Here is a 15319-nt window from a genome sequence, read left to right as displayed (position 1 = left end):
CAGTGGTCAGGGATGATGGGAGTTGTAGTCCAACAACTTCTGGAAGGCTGTGGTCTTCTCCCCATCCCTGCTCCTTTTGAACTGCTGATAACCTTTTGCTTGGCTTTCGCTTCCTTGGAATATGAGAGCCCTGAGGATTTACAATCCTGTCTTTCCCTCCGACCAGCCTTCCCAGCTGCTAACTCCAGATACACACCAACACAAAGCCTTAGCACAGGCATAGGCAACCTTGGCTCTCCAGATGTTTTGGAACTACAACTCCCATGATCACTGGCCCTGTTAGCTAGGGATCATGGGAGGTGTAGTTCCAAAACATCTGGAGAGCCAAGGTTGCCTATGCCTGCCTTAGCAGGAGGGATGTGGCCATCTCCAAGCACTGATGGGTGTCTTATTCCAAAGCACAGGGAGATTCCTAGCTATCAAGAGACCATTTCCTAACCCTTAGCTCTCATTGGTGAAAGCATGCACGATTCACTAGCGAACTGCCTAATGAAACCAGCTGCCATTAACAATATTATAGGACAATCATGTCTTTCCAGTGTGTACAGGAACATGACAATAAAGCCCCTTTTGCTTTTAAACTCCTGCAAGAAGAACAGAAGAGGCAGAGGAGGCCCATCAGCCCTGAGTAACAAGGGGAGGAGGAGAAAGAGTCAGGTGCTAGTCACTGGCCTGAGAACAGGAGGCTTATATAGGCATGTCCCGATTTTCACATGTGAAACATTAAGAGGGTGTGACTATGCCCTGGTATGTTTCCTCTGCAATCTTCTTGTCTCACAATTATTATCCGCTGCTGAGATTTAATAAGTTGCATAACGCCTGTTTTACAAGTTTTATGTATGTATATGTTGTGATGGCTATTTGACAAATAAAACAGATGAGTGGGGGGGGGGAGAGAATCAGTCAGCAAGTAGGGTTGCCAGTCTCAATAAAGGACAGGACTTCTGTGCCTTTAATTGCCCTGCTCTCTTTTGAGTCTGGAAACCTTAAAGAGAAACCAGCAGACCCTTTGCTTGGAAATTAATCAAAGAGTCTGCTGGTTTCTCTTTAAGGTTTCCAGACTCAAAAGAGAGCAGGGCAATTAAAGGCACAGAAGTCCTGTCCTCTATTGAGTCTGGCAACCCTATCAGCAATAAAAGGGCTCTTCTGACCTAGGACCAAAAGGTCAAACGCTGTAATCAGAGGCTAATTGGCATCTGTCTGTCTTGGGAGACAATGGTGCCTTCGGGGGTGAAGTCAAACCACTGGAGAGTCACTGGAGAGACATGTTTTGCAGCTGGGGCAGATGAAGGTGTCCAGTTCTGCTGATGCAGTTGGACCATGTGCCCCTCCCAGCAGTCATTCCTCCTCTGGTCACTGCTGTGGATGTATGACCCGAATGACTGTCTCCAGGCACGGTGGGTTGTCCGCAAGGGATTCCCACCCAAGCTGAGTTACCGTCGTCAGCCTTCATGTCGCGATTGCAGACATCTTTGTAACGCAGAGCTGGTTTTTCCTCTTTGCGTTGGTCATTAGCACCACATTCTTCCATGCCCTTTCAGAGAGGAAAGCCATTGCCGAAGCTGCCTTGCCAATATGCTTGTCCAGCTCAGCATCAACGGAGAGATTGCTGGTTACGATGGAGCCCAGAAAGGCAAAACCGTCTACCACCCAAAACAATGTGGCCATCAACGCTTGTGCTGTGTGGAGTGCTAGTGACAACCTGACCCAGGACGTTGGTCTTTGTTAGGCTGGTGTAAAGTCTGAACTCCACAGGTAAGAGTTTTGTACACAGTGGTGAGAGGGATGGAACCTGCACACCTGGCCAGTTCTGCCAGCGAAAATAGTCACAATTCAGTCAATGCACATCTATTGAGTTGCTTAGGTACATCATCTGTTTCTACCTGAGTAGGGATGGAGAACCTCTGGCTCTCAAGTTGTTGCTAATCTAGAACTCCCGTTGTCCCTGACCACATGCCATGTTGGTAAATTAAGAATCCCAACATCTGAAGGACCATGGGCTCCCTATCCCTCACCTATTTAGATAGGGGTAGCCCAGGTTCAGATTTCACTCACCTATGAAGCTCAGTGGATGGTTTTGCTGGGGGTCAGTCATTCTCTCCCAACAATGGGGTGGGTGGGAGAAGGAAGGAAGGAAGGAAGGAAGGAACACATACCATCCTGAACTCAAGACTAGATGGATCTTTGGGCTCATGCAAGGGCTGTTCTCATTAGATTCTCTAGATTCCAGAAAACTTCAGGAGATCAGAGTCTCTCTGTTCTCCAGCACTGCAAACAAAGGTTACATAAACTTAAGCTTTCCATGCATCTGTACTGGTGTATTAGGAGTGCTCCAAGAATGCTGCTGCTGCTGCTGCTTCTGAAGCAAGGACAATCTCTTGTATTGGGGAGCCACCTTCCCCGGGACAAGCAGGATCCTGTTCTCTTCCCCTTTCAATTTCATGCCCCTTCTACTCCAATCAGTGCAGGGACTGAAAGGGTTGGATTGTGTAGAAGAGGAAGAAAATCCTGTCTTTGTTCCACTGGTGATCCAGAGCAACACCAAATCATAAAGTCATATGAGCGGCAGTGAAAATTCAATTAGGAAGGCAAAGAACTTGCCAGATACGTTGGCTTGGGGGCACGAGCACCCAGAAAGACGACAAAAAGGGAGTGGGTGTGCATGCATGGGAGAGAAAAAGCATTTGCAGCACAAAGGAAAGGCTCACGGGCTGTCCTAGTTGCACAAAACTGGGACACGGGCATGGACGGGAAAGGAAAGCAGAAATGTTGTTCAAAGCGGGGACGTGGAGGCACAGTGTGTTCAGAATCCCATGTTTCCTGCCACCCTCTTAGGGCTGTTGCTTGTGTAGCAGCTTCCCAAATATAAAATGCATGTCGCTAGCAAACAGCACTTGTTGCAGGTCCCTAGTCCTGAAAACCTAAACTACCTTACAACTGTAAGACTTATGTGGGCAGGGGATTATTTTTAGAGAAACTGAAAGGGGTCTGAGAAAGGCTTCCACTTCTTCTGGTGCAGGCACACCTCCTTCAGTCGCTGCAGTCAAACAGGTTCAGTAGGTTTGGGATGCAATGCAGGGGAAAAAACCAGCCCTGCAAGACCTATTTAGCCAGGCTTTAAGAAATGAGAAACAAAACCCTGCCTACATGTGGATTGTGTGGGAAGCAGCAAAGTGGGGTGACCTGTGGGGGAGGGCACAAGAACAGCAAGGTGTGAAGAGCCTGGCCAACTTGTTTGAGATTGAGTGTGCGCCTTAAAGAGGTGTCCCCCGGAATCCTCTGCTGCACTCATGGGTTCCACCTTGGCAGGCCTAGAGTACAGAGACATACGCCCCACAATCAATTCACACACCCACACATCCCATCCTGTATCGTGGAGACCAAGAACACACACCCAGCCCTTCCGTGCGCACATGCTCCTCGGCGATAGCTGACTGTACAATAACCTGGCCAGACACATCCCAGGCTCCTTGGTTCCACCGACTTGCCCTGGCTTGTCCCCTATTGAAGCTGCTGAGCGATCTCTCTAGGGCATGAACAGGCCCATTTGCTGGTTCCCCTTTGTCTTGTTTTCAGGTACTGGGGGAACAAGCCCAACCACTGGCACCTTCCTCGCCACCCAGCTCTTCACACCTACTGTGTTGGGGCAAGCCCCAAAGAAGCAAGGAAGATCAAGCTGATAATGATATTTTAAAAACAAGAGGGGGGGGGGAGGCCAGAGCAAGAGAAGTGAGCAGCTTTTGCCACTCCTGTTGCCCCTGGGGGCTGCAGGAGCCTGGCATTCTGCCTGTGCCCCAACCCTGTGACACTCCACTCCTAGAATTCTTGTGGTTCTGTCCTTGCATCACCTCCTTGCATCACCTTCACATGAAGTAAACACAGTGCTGTGTGCTCCGGTCTTTGTGAAATGGGCTCAGACTGGCCTCAATACTCCTTGTGTCCTATTTCAGACCCTCCCCAAGCCGATTCTAAGCTCATTTGGGCAAAGGAAGTTTCCCAAAGAGCAGCAAATGTCCCCCTTTGCCCTCTGTTGAAATTTAATTGTAAGGCAGGGACATCTCTTTTATGAACCGAAGAAAAGCCCCGCTGGATCAGGCCAATGGCCCATCTAGTCCAGCATCCTGTTTTAACAGCGGCCAACAAGATGCCCCTGTTTAAAACAGGGCCACAAGAGCCCTCTCCCCTCCTGCATTTGGCTGTATGGCATAGCCATTGTGGCTAGTAGCCATCAATAGCTCTTTCCTCCTCCGTGAATTTGTCTAATCCTCTTTTAAACCATCTAGGTTGGTGGTCATCAATGCCTCCTGTGGAAGTGAGTTCCATAGTTTTCTGTATTGGGTGGGTGGGTGTTTCCCACATGCAAAACTAAACTCCAGGTCATCCTACAAAACTGACGGGCTTAAGATTCAGGACTGACAAGAGGAAATGCTACTTTGCAGTGCTTAACTGTTCCTGCCTAAACCAACCTACAGTAGTTGCTACGATCGGGAGAGATGCGTAATGGGAGATAGGGGCTTTTAGGTTGTGGCACTCCATGTTGGAGGGAGAAGTCCCTTCCCCGAGAGGTCCACACAAAAACGTTTTCGTTCCTCCAATTATACGTTGGCATTTTATCTTATTATAGTGATCTATATAATAAGATAAAATGCCAACGTATAATTGGAGGAACGAAAACGTTTTTGTGTGGACCTCTGGACCGCCCGCCCCCCGCTCCGCCTTTGAAGTTCCCACTGCCTGAAACAGGTCGCTGGGATATAAGGCCCTTTGGCCACATCTAGCAAGGCTCTTCTTACAGATTGCCAGGATCATTCTGTTAAGGAGGCCATAATCTTCTGCCCAAGTAGGAGTCTTCAGTCCAGCTCTCGACAACACACACCTGCAGCAGGAAGCAAGCAGCTAGCTGCCTATATCCTCCCAAGTTCAATCAAACTCCAGCAGGTTCCACCGACCCAGCCTGCCACATGTCAAAGAGAAAGATGCCTTTGGAACACTGAGCAACACACCCACAAGGCTCCCACAGTGCATGGGGCTGGTCCCTACCTTCCAGAGTCACGGGTTAGGGCAAACAGGCACAGATCTTTTATCTCAGGAGGAGGAGGAGGGCGGTTTTTGCCTTTCCCCTGCCAAAGTCGAACTGCCCCTCAATCACCTACGTTCACGGAAGAGGATCTTTACTGTCTGCCTTCCTGTTTAAACCTCGCCCTTCCTTCCAAAGAAGCCCAGGAGAAATGGGGTGCAGAGGAGGACAACGATAGAGACGCCATGGAAACGGCCCCAAAGGCTGTCCATCCTCAGGCAGATGAGAAGACATTTTCCCACTCCAGAAGGCAGAAGGGGTGAAGTTGCACAGAGCAGCAGAATCACAGAATCGTAGAGTTGGAAGAGACCCCAAAGGTCATATTGTCTAACCCCCTGCAATGCAGGAATCACAGATAAACAAGCCCTGACAGAATCAGTACCCCACACACACACACACACGCCGTGTGCCAGGAGAGGGCTGTGAGTGTGCTCACATAAATGATGACACCCACCCAGCCACAAAGGAGGTTGCCCACTGCTTCTCTGCCTGATCAGGGCTTCTGCCTCCAACCAATCGGCTTCTACCAGCGGCAGACGCATTTCCACATCAGGCGCAACCAGATAATTAAATCTCACACAATCACTTCCAACCCAGAGATTTAGCCGAATTACCCAACCCCAGCTGAGGCGTCCCGTTGCATCTCTGCATGACTCACAGCTGTTGGAAACAACGGCACAGCAGGTACACTTTTGGTTTCTTTCTCTCTCTCTCTCTCTCTCTCTCTCTCTCTCTCTCTCTCTCTCTCTCTCTCTCTCTTTGTCCCAATAGCACACTGGTGCCAAGAGCATGATCCCTTTCCGAACACGAGGCTGCTTAGGCGCCATACTGAATAAACCCCAAAATTACGATCTGCTGGAATTTAAAACCACATATATTTGACAGAATTTATTTGTGTTCTCACAGAAAGCCATGGAATTGGGTCCAGCACTTGACCCTCTGAAAACTCTCCTTGCACTTTCCCCCTTTGTAACCATAAGGGCTTGAAAGCTGGTTGCTAATGTTAAATAAAACTGAAGGATGCTGAAAGCGCGAGTCCAGTATGTCAATTTCTTCTGTATATGATGCTCACACACAACACACCAGAGACTTGTCCACAGGGTTCACATTTTAAAAGTGTCTACTCAAGGCCTAAACGGATGAAGCTTGGAAGACCACCATATGCATGTCTCATATTTACCTAAAAGTACTGTAGCTGGGTGGGGCAGGGACTCTGAAAGTTACTGGAACAGAGCGGCAATGGGGAGAGGCGGTTTTATTCCTTCACCTGCACTAGTTCCCAGTTCTAAATTTCCATTCTGCCCCCTGCCCCGCAGGCTATTAGAGCAGTAGCAGAAAAGATATGAGTACCAATAACTAGAAAGGGGGAAGTTTTAATTGATAGCATAGAAAAGCACAAGAGCCAGGGGTGACAGGAGAGATCTTTCTATGGGAAGCTGGCGCGCTTGGAGCAAGAACAAAGGAGAGTTGGCAGCTATCTGTCAGGAAACTTGGAACCTCACAAGTCTTCAAAGAACTTCGTGGAGGCTCTTGCTCTGCCAGCCAGTTATGCCCAGGGCCGCCTGCGCTCTGCACTCTGTACTGAGAGAAGCAGGATTTTGCAACATGCCTAATTTTGCATGCTCTTTCCTTTTGCATGAATACATATGGATGCATGTAATGTGGATGCCCTAACCACACAAAATATTTGCCCCCAAACCCCTCTGATACAATATTTCAGTGGGCATAGCCCAGATATTCTCAAGCATACATACGTGCAACCATTAGGACTAGGAATTGGGTGAGTTTTTCTTTTCATTTTTTAAAAGGAAAGCTAAGATTCTTCAGGAAATTAATTCCGCACCCAATACTTTTGGGGTTTCCCTCCTCTAATATTTCATGGAATTGTGGCCTAACACACTCAGGCTTAATCTTGCTGCTCTCAAAAGTGTGGATCAAAGCCACAACAGCCCTCGTGGATAGGTCAAAGTTTGATTCCCGTTAAGGTGGATGTGATGTGTCTGGGCAGTACCGCTCCAGACTTGGGAGTGGGGGAGAGAGATCACCTTGAACTTTGGGACTCAACCCCCTGTCCCCATACAGCTGCAACTTGCAATTGGAAGAAGCCACTCCAGACACAAGCCGACCGCCTCAGCAAGAACTAGGCTTAAGTTTGTCCGTCCCTTTGTCAATTATCACACTGTCAACGAAAAGCCAAATTGGTCTTGCAGCTGTTGGTCTTCTAACTAGGCAAGGGGAGCTTCCTCCCCCTCCCCTTTTCACCTTCGTTCTCATGTACCAAAACAGGAGCAAGGACATGAGGGTCACAGGTCTCTTACACACCCTCAACAAACATGTCAAGTGTCCCAGAACTGCAAAAAACAGGTTACTGCCTTTAATTATGAGGACGAAGGGATGGGCATATGGGAGGCTAAATTGTACAGAGCCGTTTTCAAAGGCAGGACTTTGTGTGAATGCTGAGATGTTGCAGGACAGCGGGGGGACAGAATGGGGACAGTTAAGAACAGGATTCAACCACCTGAGAGTCCCGGCTTTTTCTTTTAAAAAAATAATCAAGTTTCTAGTCCTTATAGTTGTGAAAGCGTGCGAGCTGATGAAATCTCAAGAAGCCAGAGGGGCTGCTAAATGAAACTTTTTCTGAAACGCCAGTGCCCTTGCCCGGTCACCTAGTACCAGCAAAACCAGAATGATGCAAGAGTCGAAGTTATGCAAAGCAATTATGAAAATAGATTGAATTCAGATGATTTTTTATGGGTTACTCACCGCCTCGGCTGAAGGCTCTACCATGCTTCTGAAATTACTAACAAGGCCCAGCCTGTGCTTTCTGGATTTCCCAAGAGCTACATACAACCTCCCACTTTTCTTCTCTCTCTCTTTCTCTCCTCCACGCCCCATATCTTAGCCCCACCAAGGCAATGTTCTCCTCCATTTCTGAAGCTGAAAGCCCAGGCGCCTTTTGCTTTCCATTAGTCCTTCTCGTCCAGGGTTGTTCCACCCTTTTCAAAGACAATACCAAATTGGCAAGGAAAGAGTTTTTCTCCAAAGCAGCATCCGCAAAAAAAATCTTGGACAGGAATCCTGGAAGGACCAGGCCATTGCAGCACATTCCAAGCTACGTTTCCTTTAGGAACATATGAATTAACTCCATGTCTCACGTGCACCAACCTCGTGAGCACAAATGTTGCCACTGCCCTTGCAGAGCAGGGATGTCCAAAGGAACTCAGTTTCCCCCCCCAAAAAAAGAGGTTTTTGGTTGGGTTTGTTTGCTTTTTAAAGCTACCTACAGCTCTCTCCCGGAGCTGAGAAGGCACCCCACTCCAAAATCCACAGCTGGGCAACACACCTCTATTAAAATCAGCCAAACTGTTACAAAACGGTGCCCAAACTTGTGAGTCGTCCAGATGAGGTTTAAACTATGAGGTCTGCATTTTGGACTTGAACTTTGAGATCTGCATTTGGATCTGAAGATGGAGATTGCAGACTGATTTAGCCTTCTGCTAGGTGCTTGCAGGGATCAGATTACACACCTAGGATTCTGGGAGGAAGAAGCAATGGCAAATCCCCGTGTTTTGCTTTGTTTCGAAAACGCAAAGCCAGGCTCTGTTACCCAGATCTGCCTCACACCATATGTGAAATGCCCAGGTTCCTGGTTAGGCAGAAGTAGACAGAGAGAGCAACATAGCAGCCTTTACATTAGGAAAGCCAGAGATTGATTTTGGGTGGTGCACTAGCTAAAACAGTTGACCAAAGCCAAGTTATGTAGTACTAGTGTCATTCAGCCTGTTTAATAAACGGGCGCTTGAACATTCGGCCTTTTTTGGTAGCGGCGGCGCGTGGGGGGGCCGGCTGGCCCCTCCCACGGCCGCCGCTTTGTCGGGGCGCTCCGCTGACCCCAGCTGGCCAGCGGGCGCCCAGCAGAAGGCCGCGATTCTTCTGAGGACTGCGAGGGAAATGGTAGGCAGAGCGGTGGGAGGGTGGGGAGAGAGCGCGCGTGTGTCCGTCAAGTCTCTGCGTCCAATCCCTGTGTCCGAGGGGCACATGCGCAGTAGCGCGGACACAGGGACTGGACGCAGAGACACTTGCACTTTATTATATAGGATTACCTAGCAGCTGGCAGGCATGCAGCCCTCAAAATGCAAAGCTTCTCTTCTGGTGGTTGAAAACCGTCCTCCCTCTGGTTGTCGATTTGGCCCTGAACAGCTAAATTTGGTACTGCGAAGTACCTGAAATAATTGCAAGCACCCCATGTGTTTTTAGAAAGACTCCAGTGGAAAAGACCTTCTTTCGGACCCTAAACTAATGTTAACCTTCATAGGGGTTTCTGTCCCTCTCTCTTCTCCCATTGCTTAATTGTGCCCTCAACAAACCCTTGCAGCAAAGGGACACATGGTGAAAGGCAAATTAACACACTGTGCCTTGAAGACCGGGCCAGGAACCACCTCTGGAACAAACTGGAAGAAGGAATGCAACACTGGCCTTACCAGCCAGGAAGGTGCAAGGTGGACAAGGCAGGGAAGCTGGAAAACACAGGCTCCCTTTCAAGAGCTGAGGGGAAGAAAATGCCAGTGAGGGGAAAAGGAAACGTTTGGGGAGGGGGGCTCAGCCAGGGCTGCCTTCAGGTTGCTTTAAGCCTCCTTGCCCCATTCTACCATATCCATTTCTTAAATCCGCTGTCTTTCAATGGGCACTTCAAGGTCCTGCTTCTCACTGAGGTGGTAAACTTCTGCCAGGGCTAAACAGCTACGGCGGGGTAGGCAACCGAAGGCCCGTGGGCCGGATGCGGCCCACTGCCTTCTAAATCAGGCCCATGGACGGTCCGGGAATCAACGTGTTATTTGTGGGGCATATGAATTCATTCATCCCCCCCAAAAAATATAATCCGGCCCACCACATGGTCTGAGGGACACGGTGGACCGGCCCACGGCTGAAAAAGGTTGCTAACCCCTTCCGTAACACCCCTAAGCTACGGGCTGCAGCGGGCTACGATTTATGTGACTGAATATGTGCCCACCATGCCAACAAATAAAGCCCAGTGATTTATTTATTTAAATCAGGGAGCTTTCGGTCGGCTGAGCCCTCACCTGCAGTCTAGTAATAAAGGCACAGGTTGGCTACCTGAGGACTACTAGGCCTCAGCATAAGGCAAGAGTGGTGAACATGGGGCATTCCTGATTCCACCTTACAAGAAAGAAGTTTCCACCTAAACATTAGGAAGAACTTCCTGACAGTAAGAGCTGTTCGGCAGTGGGATTTGCTACCAAGGAGTGTGGTGGAGTCTCCTTCTTTGGAGGTCTTTAAGCAGAGGCTTGACAGGCATATGTCAAGAATGCTTTGATGGTGTTTTCTGCTTGGCAGGGGGTTGGACTGGATGGCCCTTGTGGTCTCTTCCAACTCTATGATTCTATGATACAGCTGGACTCCCAACAAGGATGGCCAATGTTCAGGAGTGATGGGAGTTAGATGCCAGCAACATCTGGTGGGCCCTCACTGGGAGCCCACCCCAACACAGTGTTATGTCAGGAGTTGGGAGTTTTTGAACTTGAAGTTCTCTCCCTACCATACCAACCAAGCAGGTCGCAACCCACCCACCCCCCACAGCCCCCCCGATGTCCTCAGGCCAAAGCCCTAGTTGACCGACTGTGCCTCTGGCGCCAACCATGAATCTTGCCACTTCAATAGAGACAACACACACAAAACTCTGTCCGGCCTGCTACCCTGGCCAAGACACCCCTTGGCCTTGCTTTGTGTATGGGTCACTTTTCCTCCCCACCCCAACTTGGTTCGCTTGGACATTTGGCCGCTCCTCGAAGACACTTTGAAAAGTGGGGTGGGGGGGGAGAAAGCGTCTCCACTCCCAAACTATCAAAGCCCCTTTTCAGAGCTGTCCATTCCAGTGGAGACTTAAGGGGGAAACTCGGCAACTTTTGTGCTAGGGAAAACTTTTGGGACGCCTGCCACGCAGGACAAAAAAAAGGGGGTGGGGGTAGGAGTTAATGTTCAGTGTCAACTAAATTCAAATAAACTGTTGTGGGAGCTCCGAGCGAGCTGCCATGCGGCCAGGAACTGCTCCAGAAAGTGTCCGGGGGGGGGTAGCGCTGCACCAGGCCAGAGTTTGCTTGTTGCAGAGGTGCCACACCCAAAGGAAACCCATGATCCAGCAACCACGGCGGCTGCTCAAGCAAGGGTGGTGGAGGAGGAAGAAGCAAAAGAACCAGTATGCTCCGGCTTGCCCTACCTGCCAGGGCAGAAGCCAACACCCTTTTCACCTAACCAAATCTCGGCCTTGCCCAGAGATACAGAGCAGAACTGAGCGCAAAGCTGCCCCTACAATCTGCTAGGGCAGGCATGTCCAACAGGTAGATTGTGATCTACCGGTAGATCACTGGACGTCTGTGGTAGATCACCGGTAGATCAGTGCCCCCCCCAACGAAGAAGCTAAAACACTTTGGCTCCCCCAAAACAGCTCAACATCTTTGCCCTGCACCCCTAAAATGAGCTAAACCATCAAAAACAGGGCTTTCCTTCCTAAAAAAAAGTTCAATGTTGCTTTCCTCTTCCCTAAAGAAGCTCAACATCTTTTACATGGGAACCCCCCCCCAACATGGGCCTTCCTCCTTCCTAAGAAAGCTCAACAACTTTGACCTGAACCACCCAAAAAGGGGGTAGATCACTCCCAGTTTTTAACTCTCTGAGTAGATCGCAGTCTCTTGGAAGTTGGCCACCCCTGTGCTAGGGGAACCACATCTGCTACAGACCCTACAAGGATGTGGGGTGCACAGGACAAAGGTGGTGGTGGGGGGCTTATTGCCACTGTGGATTCCTATTGGGTGGGGCACAGAGCTACTCAACCCCACAGCCCAGGGGGCACAGCCTCAGAAATGCACATTTCTATAAATCTCCCCAATGGACCCCTAGAAATTATACCCACCAGTGCTATGGGACAAGCACTCCCCTCAGCTATGTAAACTCCCACAGAATTATTTGCAGCCCCCTAGATCAGAAACCCCACATGGTTCCATTAAAATATCTGCGTTCCTAAAGAGGAGCCACTTCCTTGGCTGCAGAGGGAAGAGAAACTTCCATAACTACCGCACAGAAGAAACACTCCATGTCTACACGTCTGCCCCATGGATTTGCAGAGATTCCTTTAATGCCCTGCAAATAGCGATAGCTGTGCAAATGTCCCCTGGCTCCCCAGAATGCCCCACACACAGCGAAGAGTCTTCCTTACTGAAAACTCCGGATGAGTCCTCCCCAATCTCACTCTGATCCACACCTACACAGCTCCTGTTGACAAGCCACGTGCAAAGTTCTTTTCCTCAGACCCATAGAGCTCCCAGATTCCACCAGCCTCATCCCAAAGAAAACCCTCCCCACAGCCAGTTTCTGTAGAACTTCACTACTACTCCTTCAAGGTGTCTCCTTCAGCCCCACAGAGGACCCCCCCCAACTCCCCCAAAACTGCTTTGCATGCAACATGTTGTGTCATTTGGCTCTTTTGCCCCCCTCTCCTGCTTCAGAAAGATCCCTTCCTGGACTCACCCCCCCCCCCAACCATCCCAAGTTTGGGAGTGAGGCTCAGCCCCTCCCTCCCTCTGCCAGCTAAAAAGCCTGCTTCGCATTAGTCAGTCTTTCCAACCACCGCATTCCAGAGGCAGCTGGAGGGGGGCCAAGTGGGGGGGGGAGCGGCAGGGAGGAGCTTCCCCACCTACTAGAGGGCCAGCCCCGGACCGAGCCAGGCGAGGCGGCCGCGAGGACGGACGGCCGCTCCCTCTCCGGCGAAACGAAGCGCAAAAGTTTGAGCCCAGGAGGAGTCTCCGCGCCTGTTGCAGGCTGGATCCGAAGTGACATCCAGCGGAAGACGCAAAGCCCCCCCCCTTTTTTTTGCACGCGAATTCGTAACTGCAGCACATTCCCCATTCTACAGAACGCCAGACTTTTCTCGACAAGCAATGCGAAAGGGAGCCACTCCGAATTAAGCCAAGAGAAAATATACTCTCAGGAGGGAAGTGGAATTTCGAAGCTCATCCAGCCCCTAGAAACAAACACACCCTTGGGACGGGGGGGTGGGGGCAGAGATGAGCTTTGCAAAAGACTGTGCAGACCTTGCTCCCCGAAAGAACGCAAAAAAGGCGTCATTCCCTCAAAATTCAAAAAGTCCGAAGAGGTTGGGAGGGGATCTCTAACACACACACACACACACACACACACACACACACACACACACACACACAACTTGTTTGCAACCGCCCGATCTCCTGAGGGTTGCACGCCTTCCGATCTGCAAATTGGATGCCACAAAAAGAAGTCACTCCGGAGTAAGCCAACGCCTTAACAGGCATGCGCACCAGCGTCTCGTGCACCAACCCAGGGGGCACATCCGAGCCCCCCTCCATCAGACTCGCCTCCGGACAAAACCCTCCTTCCAAAAGCACCACCCCTTCGCATCGCCCCTCAACCCCCCCCCCACCACCAGCCCAACTAACGTCGTGTAAACAAGCCGATGGTTTACACACACACACACCCCGCCTATCCACACGCGGATAGCCTCCCAGTTGTGGATCCAGCCCCGCTCCTCCACCAGGTCTTGCTACCCCCACTTCTCAATGGGCACCCCCTCCCCTCAAAGTACGATGGGGCGGGGTCACACCCAGCGGAAAGCCCTGGACATTTTCGAAGTGAGAGGGAATGAGTGGGTGGCGGCTCTTCAGAGTCATTTCTATAACTTCGGTTTCCAATAAATGTGAATCGGCAGATCCCGGTATCTCCCCCTCGCTTTGTCACCTCTCCATACCCGAAACCGATCCGGTTTCCACGCGCACCAAAACTTTCAATCTTTTCCATCAACTTCTCTGCAAAAAAAAGGCTGCAGAAGTTCCGCCACCCTCCCGCCTCGTGTGCCAAGGGCGTTGCCCAGAGGTGCCAAGGCTGGACGGGGGGGGGGTAAGCAAACAGAGAGGGGAACCCTTTTCGACAAGGCACAGCTTTTAAAACATACAGTACAAACTTTATGGGGGGGGGAGCTTGAGGGAGATTAACTTGTGCTCTTCAAAAATGGTCCAAGTTTATTTTCAAGTATGCAGGAGGATTTTTTTGCGGGGGACGCGCGAAATTAAGTAGAGTCCCGTCAGCCCTGGTGAGGCTACCAGACCCCCCCTCTTCCCGGCCCAAGCTGGCCACCTCCCCCCACTGCCTGCCCGCCCGCCCGAGTGGTACCTGCGGGTCCGTGGCGTTCAGCTGCACGGCACGGCCATGCCCGGCTTCGTCCCGGTCGCTGCTTCTGCCCAGACCCCGATCCTGTCCTGGATTCCTGGAGGCGGTAGCTGAGCCCCGGCGAGCAGGCTCTCTCGCGTGGTATCCCTGCTGCAGGAGCGCACTGAGTGGGCAGCAACCAGTCTAGGGCTGGGCTCTTGTAACTCTCAGCCCGGGATGGGTGTGACTCTCTCTCTCCGCTTGCTCGCTCCCCTTCCCGGAGCTCGGGAGGGAGGGACCAAGCCAGGCTCAGAGGAGAGAGAGAGAGAGAGGCAGAGAAGCAAGCTCTGCTCCCCAACCCCACTCACTCTCAGAAGAGGAGCCTGTTGGATGAGGCCAGTGGCCCACCCAGTCCAGCATCCTGTTCTCACAGTGGCCAACCAGATGCCTGGGGGAAACCAAGCAGGATCCGAGCGCAAGAGCCCCAGTTGTTGCCAGCAACTGGTATGCAGCTGTGGAGGCAGAGCGTAGCCGTAGCCCAGGCATCCCCAAACTTCGGCCCTCCAGATGTTTTGGACTACAATTCCCATCATTCCTGACCACTGGTCCTGTTAGCTAGGGATCATGGGAGTTGTAGGCCTAAACATCTGGAGGGCCGCAGTTTGGGGATGCCCGCCGTAGCCTATCATAGCTAGCATCCATTGATAGCCCTTTACTCCACAAATTTGTCCAGTCTTCTTTTAAGCAAGTAGGTGGCTCTCCTGTGGCAGTGAGTCCCATAGTTTAACTACGTATGTGCTGCATTAACTACTTCCCCTGCCCCCTCCATCCTGATCCTTCCAGCATTCAGCTTTCATGGGATGTCCACAAGTTCTGGTGTTAGAGAGGGAGAATTCCCGCCCACCCCACCCCCTCTATCCGCTTTCTCCCTGCCATGCAAGATTTTGCAAACTTCTATCATGTCGCCTCTTTACTAAAAAGATCCCAACACTACAACCTTCATGGGGGAGCACTCCACCCCTAGATCATTTTGGTTTGCCCTTTTCTCAA

General features: G+C 50.8%; 1 protein-coding gene across 1 annotated transcript in view; it reads right to left on the bottom strand.

Moving 5' to 3' along the window:
• AHNAK (AHNAK nucleoprotein) overlaps positions 1–14463 on the bottom strand; it is a 60291-nt gene extending 45828 nt beyond the window's left edge. The window contains exon 1 of the mRNA XM_035098992.3: positions 14294–14463. The gene's annotated coding sequence lies outside the window, so the exon portion shown is untranslated. The remainder of the gene's footprint in view (positions 1–14293) is intronic.
• Between the last annotated feature and the right edge of the window lie 856 nt (positions 14464–15319).

The sequence above is a fragment of the Zootoca vivipara genome, chromosome 16 (genome assembly GCF_965207765.1).
Source record: "Zootoca vivipara chromosome 16, rZooViv2.hap1.1, whole genome shotgun sequence".
Taxonomy (NCBI): domain Eukaryota; kingdom Metazoa; phylum Chordata; class Lepidosauria; order Squamata; family Lacertidae; genus Zootoca; species Zootoca vivipara.
Note: the sequence above shows the minus strand (reverse complement) of the source record. Positions and strands in the feature narration are given on the sequence as shown.